Consider the following 16,510-nt stretch of genomic DNA (forward strand, 5'->3'; position numbering starts at 1 on the left):
CAGCGCAATTTGGTGGGGGACGGGGAGGGTCACCCCTGCCAGCGTCACATTGGTCCCACCCAAATGAGTTGGGGGGGTCCCCCCCTGGCTGGGGGGTCCCCCCCTGTATCCCCCCTGGCTCCAAAGTTATCTTAGGATGTATTTGGTCCAGCCCTGTGTAAATCCCAAAATGGTTTGGCCCGAAGTTTGGAAGTTGTTACACTGCCATCAGTGACCCAATGTGCTTTGTACTCTGGTGATTGCATAATGATTCTAATAATACAGGAACAGGATTCAATAGGTCACCACTTTTGGTGTCACACACCACTTTTGGTAACACGTGTATTGACTATCAGGAGATGAATGGATATACTTTATCCTCTAGTACAGTGGTTCCCAAACCTTTTCGTGTCAAGGACCCCCAAATGGACACGTATTAGCCCGCCGACCCCCCCCCCCCATTTGAAGAGAAGAGAAGGACCCCCATAAGAGAAGATTTATACAGCTTTTGCAGTGATTCTCAACCCGTTTAATTTCAAGGACCCCCAAGTTTGACAAGCATTGCCATTAGGCTATTCGGACGGACCCTTTTTAATGCCATTTCTAGCTGTGGGACTCCAATTGATATGTAAAATCAATGTTAATTTAAAAAAAACTGTAGCTGTACCCCCTGGAACTCGATCAAGGACCTCTGGGGGTCCCCGGACCCCACTTTGGGAATTATATTACACTATTTTGGGATTTATTGGGGAAAGGAGGAGATCGACGCGTCGCTAATGAAAGCTCCACAACTGTCAACACCTGTAAGAGCTGCAGGTTTTTTTTTCGTCCTTTTTTTCCCTCTCGAGTTGCATGGGTTTTGCAGCCCAACACTAACTACATATTTAAAACATGCAAACCCTCTCCTCTCCTGAAAACTGCCCAGTTGTTGTACATTTTATATAGAATAGGTTAACTTACAGATGGTCAGTGAGTATCAGCGCTGCTGATAATGTGGTTAAACTTTTACGTTTTGAGACACATGGGAGGAGGAGGAATCACAGCCAGGTAATTAATAATAATAATAATAATAATAATAATAATAATAATAATAACTGTGCCAAAACGCAGTTTTGTATATGCATTGAGTCACTGGAACAACCTCTCTGTAGTCCGACCCCAGACCCTAACCATAACCCCACGTTTTGGTGGTTAGACCCCCCCATCCCCCCCTCCCCTAGGGTGGTGGGGGGGACGGGGGGGGGGACGTTCGGTGACAGTTGCGCCATGCACTGGCTCCGCTGCTATAAATTTCTGGGTGCTCTGATTTAATGGGTTAAATAAGCCTGAGCGTTCAGGGTGTCAGAGGGACCCCACTTCCTTTGCACGCTGCTCAAAGAGTGAGCTGCAAGGAAGTGCAGGAATGGATGTGTCGGCAAAGATAAGGATCAAGTGAGTGACAGCTTAGAAGCGAGTCATTTTTACCCAATTTAACCAATGCAAGAAAGTGCCTAAGAACCACGCAGAAGAAAGCCAACAAGCCTTTGAAGGAGACGATGCATCAAAGATGCTCAAGCTCTCTCTCTCTCTCTCTCTCTCTCTCCAGAGTCCAGAGTCAGACTCTATGAGTTCACCACACATCTTTCTAACCTGCAGCAGCGTATGACCATGAATATACTTTTTCACTCAAAACTTTTCATAGGACATCAAGGGCTTGCCTTGATGTGCACTACAAATGAGCTTTACACATGGAACAAAATTACTTGGGTCCATTTGGTTCCATTTGTATGCTGTGCATATCAGTGCATGTTCCCAAACCTTTTAGCTCGAGACCGAAATGAGAGATTAGATGTTTGCCCGAGACCCAAACTACTAAAAATAGCGAATCTAAAAGCCTGCGCTGCATTGTGAGCTTGTAGATCAGCAATTTTCACTATACTTTACACAACTTTAGTTTTTTTTCTCAACCAAGGTTCATGTTTTAGGTTGTTATTATAAGTAAAAGCGGGGGCATTCGAACATGAGGCTAAATATGTATAGTTTTACACAATTTTATAGTGATTTATTTATTATTTTACTATAGTCCTACTAGACCCCAGGAAATTACATCTGACTACAAAATATCACAGGATCTACTGAATATGAAGGGGAGCAGCAAATGAAAAAAGTTTAACCCTCATCTTTTACTATCTCTAATAACAACCTAAAACATGAACCTTGGTTGAAAAAAACTAAAGTTGTCCTTTAAGTTTGTTTTTAATAAAAAAAATGTTAGCTTTTTTTGGGAACGTTTCTTGAAAATGTTTGGAAATAATAATAATTAAAAGTAGATAAAGTGCCAATTGGCACAGGTCTCCACCAGGGCAGGTCAGGTTGTGGCCTCATGGTGGCGCTATAACAGACGTTGAGGAATATTTGGGGCAGAGGTTCGTCGTTGGAGGGATGCAGGGACAATGTTTTTCCATGGCTTCTAGGGAGTGCGCATACATAAATTGTATACAGATCGATGCAGTTATAGCTAAAAACAGGAATTGGCCTGTTATAGCGCCACCGTGAGGCTGATTTTGGGAGAAAGAAATTGTGGCATGTCGTCCTCGGCCTAGTGGAAATGTGTGTGTATAATTTCACGGAAATGGCACATTGTGTTTGTGATTTGTGGCATTTTTTCTAAACAGACCAATCGTGTGAGCTTTGGAAGCCAATCTTAGCCAATCAGGATGGAAGATGGGAACTGGTGCCGCTCCGTGTTGATCACATGACTATAGAGATAGTGTATACCGAATTGTGTGATGCATGGATAAAATGTGTACGAGTAATCTACAGAAATGTGTTTTGCCTAAATCGGCCTCATGGTGGCGCTATAACAGGCCGTTGAGGAATATTTGTACATGTATATGTAGGAAACAAAAACAAAAATACAGGCACCCATAAAAATGTGTCCACGACCCACAGATGTGTCGTCATGACCCAGTGTTTGGGAAGCAGTGCTGTACAGCAGGGGTATAAACCTTAAGCAGGGATGCCAACATTGGCATAGAGGAGGTGATTACTGACACACTGTGGACAGAGTGATCACTGACACACTGTGGACAGAGTGATCACTGACACTGTGGACAGAGGAGGGTGATCACTGACACACTGTGGACAGAGGAGGGTGATCACTGACACACTGTGGACAGAGGAGGGTGATCACTGACACACTGTGGACAGAGTGATCACTGACACACTGTGGACAGAGTGATCACTGACACACTGTGGACAGAGTGATCACTGACACACTGTGGACAGAGTGATCACTGACACACTGTGGACAGAGGAGGGTGATCACTGACACACTGTGGACAGAGTTATCACTGACACACTGTGGACAGAGTGATGACTGACACACTGTGGACAGAGGAGGGTGATCACTGACACACTGTGAACAGAGTGATCACTGACACACTGTGGACAGAGTGATCACTGACACACTGTGGACAGAGGAGGGTGATCACTGACACACTGTGGACAGAGTTATCACTGACACACTGTGGACAGAGTGATCACTGACACACTGTGGACAGAGTGATCACTGACACACTGTGGACAGAGTGATCACTGACACACTGTGGACAGAGGAGGGTGATCACTGACACACTGTGGACAGAGTTATCACTGACACACTGTGGACAGAGTGATGACTGACACACTGTATACAGAGGAGGGTGATCACTGACACACTGTGAACAGAGTGATCACTGACACACTGTGGACAGAGTGATCACTGACACACTGTGGACAGAGGAGGGTGATCACTGACACACTGTGGACAGAGTGATCACTGACACACTGTGGACAGAGGAGGGTGATCACTGACACACTGTGGACAGAGGAGGGTGATCACTGACACACTGTGGACAGAGTGATCACTGACACACTTTGGACAGAGGAGGGTGATCACTGACACACTGTGGACAGAGGAGGGTGATCACTGACACACTGTGGACAGAGGATGGTGATCACTGACACACTGTGGACAGAGGAGGATGATCACTGACACACTGGCAGGAGTGTGAGACAGAAGTACAACTGTATTCGAAAACGTTTAGTCAGTTAAATGAAGTCCCATCACGCTCACATCTATACACAAATTACATCCGGCACATAATTATACATTCATTCAGTTCAGTTTAGTTTTATTTTGGTCATAAAAAATAAATAAAAATTACATTACTGTATGTAATGTATTCATTTTGTCGTGTTTTTTTTTTACACTTTACACATAGAAACAAACAGAAAACAAATAAACAAACAAACAAACACAAAAACCCACAAAGGACAAAAAACTAAAACAGAAAGACACAGGAGAAGACAGATTTGATCACACAGATCTCCAGAGTCGCACATGAGAAGAATGTTATTTATATGATTATTATATAGTTATTACATTTATTTACTTTATCATAATAATTGTGTACTAATATGATTAAGATATGAGTAGTAAATATACTAGGTTATAATAATATCTATACTCTATTATTTTAGATGTATACTTAATTGAGCTACAATTTCTAATCCGTTCCACAGTTTCACTTATACATCTCACTTTTTTAGTCCCCCTGAATATGCCGAATCCCCTAAGATTGTACCTGCTCTCTCGAGCCTCGAACAACTCCTGGACACAGGGCGGAAGCTGTCTGTTATGTGATTTATACATTATAACTGCTGTTGTACCAGATCATGCAATTGTAGGGTGTGTGACTGAATAAAAAGTGGATTTGTTGTATGCATGTTTATATGTATAGTTTCATTATATAGATGTTCCACTTTTACGTTCTTAGCTTACGCATGTTTCATGATAAATGCTTTTTATGTGATGTATTACCATGCTTTTTGTTCTTGCTTAATGTAAGTCTTGATTAAGAGCGTCTGCTAAATGCCTAAATTGTAAAATTGTAAATTGATCCGTTTGTCTATTCTCCTGTTTCCAAAGATGATGAATTTAGTTTTGCTAAAGTTTAGTGACAGTTTATTAATATCAAACCATTTTTTCAGAGTTATAAGCTCTTTCTCTACTGTGTCCAGAAGCTGCTCGAGGCACACACACACACACACGCACACACGCACACACACACACACACACACACACACACACACACACACACACACACACACACACACACACACACACACACACACATTATAGTTATTCAATTAATTTGCTATTTCTTTGGTATTATTTATAATAGTGTCATCTTTAATAGAATGATTTGGGTAGTTGTTACTTACCGTACCTGGCCCTTTTTAATTATACTATTCAACATCTTCCATGTACCTTGGATGTTACTTCGGTGCTGTTCCAATTGTTTATGATAATATTCCTTCTCTTATAATACTCATACATTTCAGTTTAAATGTTTTATATCTACTTTCTGCATCCTTTGTTCTATGTTTCATGTATAAATAATGTATTTTTCTTTTTACATGCATTTTCAAGTCATCCATGGTTTATCTTGCTTAACTTTGTTCTTGAGTTTGGACTGTCTTAACGGGCAGTGTTTATCATACAGCACAGTAGACAGAAAGACATCATAGGCCTGGTCAGGGTCATCAACAACATTGCTTTTAATTGATCTTTTATTTTTTGTTATTCATGTCCTCACTGTATTGCATTACTGCTTGTTTTTTAATGTCGTTGCCTTGCTTTTCTTTTTTTTTCTCCATTGCTCTGTAAAGCACTTTGAGCTGCATTTCATGTCATGAAAGGTGCTATACAATTAAAGTTTTATTATTATTATTATTATTATTATTATCAGTAGTAGCATAGCCATATAGACCTCATCCCAGGTTTGCATACTCAGGTCAACCTTTAGGGCAGCAACGGATTCAGGTGTTCTACATCTTATCAGCTTATGGGAGTGCATTTTGGATATTGTTTTCCTTTTTAAGAAGCTGTTGAAATATCCCACCCAAACACAGGGAGATGGTCACTCATGTCGTTTATTAGTAGGCCGGCCATGGTTTGACATTATATTGCAGGTCAATCAATCATGTGGCCGTATCTGTTGTGATTCTACTTGGTTTAGTGATGATTGAGAAATTACCTTTACTATACATTCCGTTGATAACATCGGCTGTTTTAGCATTCCCATGAGGGTTCAAGAGGTCAATGTTAAGGGGGGACCGTACCTATGTTCCCTCGGGTCCGCGTCAATATGCAGACGGTCCATTGGTCCGATCGACAACCTACCTCAAACCCTCACCCTAACCCTAACCTCCCCCGGGGCAGACACCTAAACCTAACCACCCACCCTCTCCTCTCCCGACCCCCAGCGCACCTCGGACCAATGCTCCTTCTGAGGGAACATAGGGCTGAGGGAACATAGGTATGACCCCGTTTTGGGCACCAGTTAATATATGTACCTTGTATATATTACCGAGCATGCTATCAAGCTTCTGATTAAATGTATCTAGACAGGATCCAGGTGTTCTGTACACACAACTTATGATTATGTTTTTAGAATCAGCCACACCAATTTCAATGGCTATGCATAATTCCATGGTTGACATTGATGGGATGCATGGGATGTTGCATCTTAGAGCCGCATCTACATAATAGTGCAACTCCCCCAGATGTTGAATTGGTCCTGTCCATTGTGTACAATTCATATCCCTCCCTCAATAACCTTTTTATTTTTCTAACCAGGTTTCGGAAACCGCTATTACGCTGAATTTGCTAAATTGACACAGATATTTCTAATTTTCTTTATCATTTTTGTACAAGCTCCTGCTATTGAAATGAATTATTGAGAAAGCACCTTCTGTTTTGACCTCTTTTAAATTGCTTATCAGTATAGTCCTCACAGGTATTACTAATCCTGTTAAAGAAGTTATATCATTACCAAAATCGTGGATTTTGTATTCCATGTGATCAAACGTTTTTAAGTTGAGATTTTCATATTTTGAATATAGTAGATGTATGGAATCACTCCCATAGTTAAGATTAACAGTGGATTCTAGATCATCATCATCAATGTCCCTAAAAGGGAACTTAATTTCATCCTCATTAAGTGTCATTGTTTAACAAAAAAATGAAATCAGCTTGGAAATCCAACAATCCGCATTCTGCATATACCTGCACACATGCATGCACGCGCACGTCCGCCCGCACACACCGGCACACACACACACGCCCGCACGCCCACACCAGCATGCACACCCGCACGCACGCACGCACACACACAATAATCGCCCACAAAACCCGCTATTTGTCCATACAAAAAAAGTGAAAAAAGTAATAAAGAGGTCATTGCTATAATTCCAGTCCACAAAAAAAGAACATTCAAACTCCTAACTCTGACTGCAGGGGACTGACTGGCAGGGAGTCTGGGAGATAGTTGTGTTAAGTTTAATGATCATCATTACAGCTTTTGGAAATATCTAATATTGACGTGCTGTCATAATTAAACTTAACGTTGATATGGCACACTGACTATCAAGACATTTTAAACACATGGCACTCCAAGACATTTTAAACACATGGCACTCCATGTCGAAAAGGTTCAAGGTTCAAGGTTCTTTATTATTTGTCTCCCGAGGAAGACATTTGTCTTAGACAGATGTCCGTGTCGCCGCAGTGCAGTGCCAGAACCTGCAGACCCTGTACACTACAGTATGGTGTGTATACATGTATATACGCTTCAGTGTTTAACCCATTCTGACCTGAGATCAGATTCATACGAGGTTTCCACTGGACACACACTGGTCCGATGAACCCATTCTGACCCGAGATCAGATTCTAAAAATGTCAGTCGTTCTTCGATTTCTTCAAAAATAGCAGACCTACAAGCTTGTAGCGCGCCACTCGGTGGCGCGCTATGAGCTTGTAGATCTGCTATTTTTCAATAGCTAAAGCATAACATGATGCTAACACCAAAATGGGTTCCCGGTCAGAATGGGTTAATTAACCACATGAACCCTAGCGTCCCTATTCTGGGCACGTCATCATGATCGACGATCATTCTGTGAAGATAGACGATCTACAAGCCCATCGACACGTTTCGACTTGTGAGGTTGTTGTAGATCGATGTAGAGGGAAAAGAGGAGGGGATACAGTCTAATAATAATAATTGATTGCATTTTTATAGCGCTTTTCTATGCACTACGTGCTTACTCAAAGCACTTACAATGGTCCATTCATTCATACTAGGCCAATGGAGGACGCAGTCAATTAAGTATACAGGGGTTAAGGGGTTAACAGTAGAGCCAATAGAGCAATACTGTAAACTGTAGGTCTACTACAGTTCATTTTGAATCTAAGATGGATTTTTTTTTTCAAATTAGTAATGTTTCTCTATTGGCAGGAATCATGACAGCTGAGAGGGGGAAAGCACATGGTTAGGCACAGGAGAGCAGCCCGGGGCCGATAGGCCAGAAGAAGGTCATAGGCTACCGTGTGCTGGTACAAAGAGCAGGACTTAACCTCCTACCCCAGCGATAGATCTGATAGGACCGTGATTGGTTTTCTTCAGAAAGCAGCTGACATCGTATTCAGCCTCCACACCAGACTCCCGGCGCCGCCATAACACCTCAGGTTCCATTTCCCCCTGGTCCCGCGACCAAGGTGATGATGTATGCTCGGTGTCAGCGGTGTGAACTATGACCTATTAGCGGTGATGAATGGTCATGCCGTGTTTTGTCTCCACGTCTGTTTGTTGCAGCCATGGGTGTTCTGCAGTGCAGCGACGTAATTACCCAGCACCAGGCCCTGACGCAGGATGGTCTAGATGTGCCCCCCCCCCCCGAAACAAATTAACTGTTCAAAACAACGTTTTTTTTCATCAGACCAAACACTACTCTAAAATGAATTGTAAAGTGCTACCCAAGAGTGAAATTAACTGCTGGGAAAATCCCTAATTGAGAGAGTGTAGGCGTAACAAGCACACCTCAGTGCACATGAAATATATTCTGCATGGCTAACAGGGCTTGGTCATTACCCTACCATCTCTCTCCATATAATTTGATCGTGGCATATAAAAACATGACTTATGCACCCAATGAAAATATACACTTCACGGAGTATAGACCACTTGGAATTATAACAATCGATGGAGGATTGGCTGAGTATGGTATGAATTATAGGCTATCTCAACTTTTTGCGGGACACGCCATTGCCCTGGGGACGTTGTGGTGGCGGTATACTTGTGAGTGGCGCATTATTGTACTATAAAAAGGTATATTTCCCTTCATCTTTATCCTTTTTAGTGTAATAGTATTAGTTTACTATAATTAGATTAATACACGATAATCAACAATAACACTTTCATAGTACAACATACGTATTCAATCAAAGCAAACAATACGTTTGCTACAGTTAGTTACAAGGTTGCATTATGTTGCGTGTCATTCTCTTGTTGTATTATTTATTTCTCAATCTCACCACGGAGTAACCTCGCGTCTTGGAGGACAGTCAAGACGGGCCGTGTCAGTAGACCAATCACAGGCAGGCGGGGCGTTACCATGCCTCATGACGGCGATACTCCAGTTGTAAACAAACCGTGGAGTCAATAGCCGCTACTGCAGTCATTCGGTTTTTTAATCACTGAAATGCATCAGCGATGTCAAAACAACAACAAAAATCCGCAAAGCGATATGTATTAGTGCACAAACCATTTGTACACTATCAGTTAATACAGGGCAGGCCTGTAACTCCTCAAAGACCCCATGGGGCCCTGACCCCACACTGAGAGCCAGTGGTATTATACGCCTATATGGTGTAATTTAGTTATGTGAATTCATGATTTATGATTATTCTTTATTTCTTACAAGCTTATATTTGGTTTTCTCGTCTATTATTCAGGTACTCCATTCTCAGTCAATCCACAACACACCCCTGGAACGCTGGATTATTGCGGAGAAGATTGGTCAGATTCTTGGAGCCCACTGCACATGTGTGGCTGGCCTCGGAGAAGTGTGCACACATGTTTCTGCATTGTTGTTCCTTATAGAATAAATGGTAAACTTCAGGGACTCAAAGACAGTTACACAAGAAAAGGCATATTGCCCCCCCCCCCCCCCTCTCTCTCTCTCTATCTCTCTCTCTCTCTCTCTCCCTCTCTCTCTCTCATTAGCAGGCAACTGCAGCACTCTCTCTCTGTTTCTGGCACAACAGCGCCCCTACTGGTACTCATTCTCGTGCTCATTAACGTCACATATATGGCGGACACGGACATTGCTGGTTGTAGGGGTGGTTGCACCACTCAAAAAAACAGCCAACCAGTGCTGAATTATCAGCATTATTCAGTGCTTTAAGCTCAAGTGGAACCAAACCTTCCATTTTATCACTGGTTAAGCCTTATTCTGAAAGTTTTGTTCCAAAACCGATGAGTGAAAACTTTCCTCTCGTGCTGACTGAATTGAGAAACGAAGCAGTTCACATGGACTATACTAATCTCTTTTCTATTTGCAATGATATTAACATTTCCGTGTCTGATGAGCAAGCAAAGGCAGTTGAGCTAGCTACAAGGGATCAAGCTTCTTCTAAACTGTGGTTTCGATTTCGTGCTGGTCGTATTTACAGCATCTAAAATGAAAACTGCATGCTGCAGTGATCCGAACAAACCAGCACAGAGCCTCATCAAAAGTGTATGCTATCCTGAGTCATACACATTTACATCAAAAGCCACTACCTGGGGATGTGATCATGAGACATTTGCACGTGATATCTTCATAGATGAACATAAGCAATCCCATGAAAATGGCCTTGTTTCTTGTGATTGTTGTGGTGTCAATGTAATTGAAGTGAAATGTCCTTTCTGTGCAAAAGGTGGCATGGTAGATAAGAGTACCTTACTTGGTGAAGGATGATGATGGGAAGCTACAACTAAATAGAAAGTTAGAAACCATCAGTATTTCTACCAGGTGCAAACTCAACTTGGAGTGTGCAAACTGGAATCTGCCTATTTTGTTGTTTGGACAGAGAAGGATCTGCATGTTGAGCCCATTTCATTTGATGAAGAGTTCTGGGGCATGATATGCGAGAAAAGCAAGCACATTTTTGACGGAGCCATTATGCCAGAGTTAGTTGGCAAGCTCTACACTAGGCTTTCATTTACAGTGGATAATGTGTCCTCTCAACCAACTGCCGTAAGCTACCTCAGTTTCTACCAAAAAAGGCCAAGACAAAGTAGATTGTTGTGTAGTTAAGCACTGCAGGCACTTTATTTGGATTTTGGAATATGTACCTTTTAGAAAATGCTATTTGTTTTGCATTTTTTCCGGCACATTTGAATGCTTTTCTGAAAAATAAAGTGTCTGATAATGGTGTACTGTTCCATTGTAATGTTATCATGTTATGCTGCTGTACCACACAAAACAGACTCAACTTTAGGCTATACAAATAGTATCTTTATTGACAAAATGCATAAAACATTTGTGTGCAATCTTGTCTATGGTACTATAACCATCACTATCCTTGCAGATTAAAAAATCAATTGGCAATGTCCCCCCCAAAATACAATATTTCTGGCACACACAACTAATCACATGCTCAACATGAATCCTAACATTAGCAATTTTCCTTGACTTCTCCAAGTCAACAGGAGCTAACTGTGACTCCCCACGAGTAAACGCTGGGATTTTTAATTGAGACATCCTGCAGCCTAAAGTGGCCTGAATATTAAAACCACGGTCAGTTAGAACTAAATCACCTGGAAGAATCTTGTCCAAAAAGCCAAAGTTTTCAGTTATGTACTTATCACTAACTCTTCCTCCCCATGCATTTGATATGTAAGAGACTGTGCCTAAGTGCCTTGTGGTGTAATACCAATTACATGTTTTACTGTGTTATGGTGCTTGTAGGAAGCCCATGTTTCTGCTCTGGCTATAAGGTTAGATGGACGTTCAATAAAAACCTCAAAGCAGTCGATAATAACGGTGCAGAACCACAAGCAATATACTCACCACTGATGGACCAGCCGACCTATTCACCCAGAACAGAAAAAACATATCGTCGCTGTCGGGAGGATACCTCAAAACTCAAATGTTTTTTTTTTCATAAATCCACGCTACTGAACACCCTTTACGTCTAAGAGAGATTGATGATGCGAAGCGTTTGTGTTTACTATCTGACTGTCATGATGGAGCCCATATTTTGCGCCTTTCAAATGGATATATTATATCATTTCTTCTTTGTCAAGCTACTCCAGTCCAGAGCACAACGAAAAGTAAGTTAAGTCTTGTGTCAAGTTTCACTGTGCACAGTGCAGAGCTGTGCAACGTCGCATTGCAATCACATGCAGACCTTGAGATCCCACCATGCAAATGGGAGTTTGTTTGTGTCGGTCCCACATGTGTGATTGCGTGCATGCGTGATGTGTGTGTGACTGTCTGTGAGACTGACCTGTGCACCCCGAGCGCATGTGAGCGAGCGAGAGAGGGACAGACAGATAGACACTGAAAGAGGCTGTGCGCATGCGTGCGCGTGTGTGTGTGTGAAAATCAAACTTGCACGTGTGTGTGTGCCCGTGCAACATGATGTGAGTGAGCGAGAGAGTGAGTGACAGACATATACTAAAAGAGAGTGTGTGTGTGTGTGTGTGTGTGTGTGTGTGTGTGTGTGTGTGTGTGTGTGTGTGTGTGTGTGCGTACGTGCATGTGTGATAATCAAACTTGGAGATCCATTGTCAGTGGAGTTAAGAGGTTTTTTCTGTCATTGATAAGAACTATCTTGACAGAGACACCTAACTCCACTTGAGCTGTATTCGGGTAAAGTGGTGATAATATAATGACACACACACACACACACACACACACACACACACACGCTCTTCCTCCAGAGTTAAAATATGAAACAATATAATATATGTTTAATTACATCTATTGTTACATGACTGCCTACTAAACATTTCCACCAAGATGCTTGTTCTGTAGCAATTACCAGTAACTCATCGATATAATGGATATAGCAATAAACGCATATATATATATTTATCATACCACTTACTAAATAACTGAATAATAACAATAAGAAAAAATAACGCTGGCTGCCGTTACATGATACACACATGTACATAAGCACTCATATGGTGGTATGGTACCAATATTCACAGTGCATCAATAGCAACAGTTCCTCTCCTACACCGGCGGGACACACAGCCGCTGGCTTTCCGTTTGGCATTTTTTGCAACAGCTTGCATCACTTTATTCCATGATGAATGTGCCCGTGTCATAATCCAAACTCCAAATGCTCTGCTGGGAGAATACAGGAACAACACAAATACAGCAAAGATATGCTGTCAAGACAAGTGGTATGAAAAAAAAAAGCACAACTTTAAACACAGTATGCTGCTTTATCACTATTTATAGGTTCAGGTATCAGGCGGTGAGTTGGATTAAGGAGGTAGGTATAGTGTACAGAAATGGTAATATCCTGCAGTCTGCACTATCTCATCTATCATGTCAGGTCACCTTAAAGGATGTTACTGTCAGTGTTTTAGCAAGTCAGCCGACTTACAGTATACAGTATACATAGTTTGACCACTGCTTCTTGCAAATATAGCATTTGGTGGACTAGAAGTGGCCAAGTTAAAACAAGGGGGAGTTGATACACAAGTGCTGTTCCGTGAAGGGTAGAGAAATACTGCTGTGACAAACACACACACACGCACGCACGCACGCACGCACGCACACACACACACACACACACACACACACACACACAAACACACACACACACTGTGTGTACAGTGCAAATCAATGAACTTGAACAAATTGCTTGGAAAAAGGAAAATAAGAAAATAAGAGGCAAAAATGTAGTTTGTCACATCCTCGAGCAAAGGTTGTTGGACCGCAGAGGTTGCTCTTCCTCCGGAGTTAAAATATGAAACAATATAAGATATGTTTAATTATTATTATTATTATTCTTATTATTGTTACATGACTGCCTACTAAACATTTCCACCAAGATGCTTGTTCTGTAGCAACCCTATCGTTGTGCATTAGGTAGCAAAATGGAAAGTACACAATATTGACTGTACAGTGAGTGGAATGAAGATAGATGTGTTTAGCTCTTTTTTGTGCATATACTGTACAGTACAAATGTCAATTTAATAATGCAATTATTGTTAAAGCCTTGCAGCAAGAGCTCATATCTACTACGGCTCAGTTATAACTCAATGACATTGTGATCTCTATGCATAGTGTGATGCAAACAATACTTTTCTGAGACCTACTGTAGCAACCAGTTATTACAGCGTTGTTTGTACAGTGAATCTCAGTGGTGTAAGTAGAATTGTGGGGTATTTGTACTTTACTCCAGTTTTTTCCAATTTTCCAGTACTTTTACTTCTATACTCCACTTCCTCTCGGATCCAAATATTGTACTTTTACTTCACTACATTTATTTGAATACTTTAGTTACTAGTCACTTTGTTGTTTTTGATTATAAGCGTGCATTAACCAATCCAGTCCTATATGCATTTCAGCCATTTGAAAGTAGCCATTCTACAAGCTCACAATTATTGTGGACTCGTAGGTCTGCTATTTTCAAAAGATGTTTATACATTTGAAAACTTGAAATGGGACATTCTGCATAATGAGTACTTTCTACGTTTGGTACGTTAAGTACATTTTTGTATACTTTTACTCAAGTACATTTTGAATTCCGTATTTCTACTTGCAACAGGGTATTTATATTGCAGTATGGATAGTTTTACTTAAGTAAAAAAAATTATGTATTTTTTCCACCACTGGGCTTACCGGTATGTATTTTTCTTGACGTCCATCAGTAGGTCAGTTGAGAGTGTTTTCAAACCGAACGCACGTCCTCAGACAGCAGAGTTATATAGCTTTGAATGGCAGACCCAGTGATATTGTAGCCTTACATGCTTTATTGAACGATAGGCTAGGCTATACATAAGAGAAAATGATAGAGAATAGTACCTCAGTGAAAGCATATATATTCTCTTAATGGTAATCATCATTTTGAACTTCTGCTGCATGGGTGAAAAGGCGTGAAATATACACCCTGGGACAACAGTATACCTCTAGCAGGGACAATGTAACAAGATTGATCGAGGATCTCTGTTTCTCGCCCCCTCAGATCTTCTGCTGCAATTTACTGACCAAGTGACCCGCCACTTTGAAATAGAGAGAAAGGGCAAACCAATGGCCTTTTGCTCAAGCAAAAAGACCAGTGGGAGTGTTTGGTGTCAAGTCAAAGCCCAGTGGTTTATCCTACCCAGACTCTGGATACTAAATGATCCTTTCCCATGGGACTGATGACTAGGATATGGGCTTGGACCATAAATGAGGGATGACTTTATTAATTGAACTGAAAGCGTTTAAGCACTAAAAATAAGCACCACCAATATCCAATTACTGTAACTAATATAGGTACTATTTTGTTGAAGTGAAGCAGTTAATATTGGTCAATATACAGTATATAGTAATACTTCAAACCTAATCAGCACTTCAATGAACTTCCTAAGTATGCATCTATTCATTTTAAATGCAATTTGTTTTACGGTGGATATCATTATGAAACAGAATTATTCAGTTGCTCATTATTTCTTTTTCATACATTTATTTTATTCGTGCATACATTTCATCAGAATAAGCTTGTTTTGGTATAAAGACTTGAGATATAATGGCCTGTCCTGCCGCCCCAATAACATGATGCATGGTGAGGAAAAGGTTTGGCTGAAACGTGTGATGGTTTATTCATTACAATGCAGAAAGCACTTTTGCCCCAAAATAAATCAAATTTGGACTTCCTGTGTAAGTTCAAACCTCTGCTGGGTTGTCTCAGTTTGATGCTATGAAGTGCGCGCTTTCTGGTTAAATAATAAATGAAGGTGTGTTTACATGGTTGCACTCCAGAGAACTCTTTCCACAACACAGCGCTATTCTAAGTAACGTTACAACTTTCCTCCTGTACGTGGAGAATTATAGTTGCCATTTAGGTTGTTTGTGTTCGTGACGAGACCTGCAGGGCACCATGGCTTTCCCTATGTATGGGGATTTTGAATGATACACTGACTGACTGACGGGAAATGCATGATTCCATTGTTAACTGTGACCTTTGCGGCAACCACAGTGGTTATCATGAGACTGTCACAATATGATCATATATTGGCATACCCATATATGGCACCTCTGGCCTTCCCTGGCCAGACGACAGCGCCGCTGGGGTTCGGGACAAACAAATAGTTAACACCCCGAACGCCCGGGGGGTATTTGTAACCATTAAATCAGGACGCCCTGACACATCACTCTCACACTGACGTCAGACTTGCACAGCATAAAAGACAGTTCTCAGTTTACAAACCTCCGATGTCAACCAACGCTGTCACGGTCTTACAACGACCTGGGTTAGGTGACGGGGGAAAGTGGGTTTGGTGTCCAAAACGCAAGTTTCATAGTTATCGGCGAACTTCGGTCGAACAATAAATACAGTATACCTATTATATACTTAGTTGACCGAGATCCCACAGGTCTCTGCACATGGTCTGCTCCTATTTTTCACAATGGTTACTTAATATACTGTAGAGCTATTTACCACTAAACAATATCG

The sequence above is a fragment of the Protomyctophum bolini genome (assembly GCF_963924005.1).
Source record: "Protomyctophum bolini genome assembly, chromosome: 2".
Classification (NCBI taxonomy): Eukaryota; Metazoa; Chordata; class Actinopteri; order Myctophiformes; family Myctophidae; genus Protomyctophum; species Protomyctophum bolini.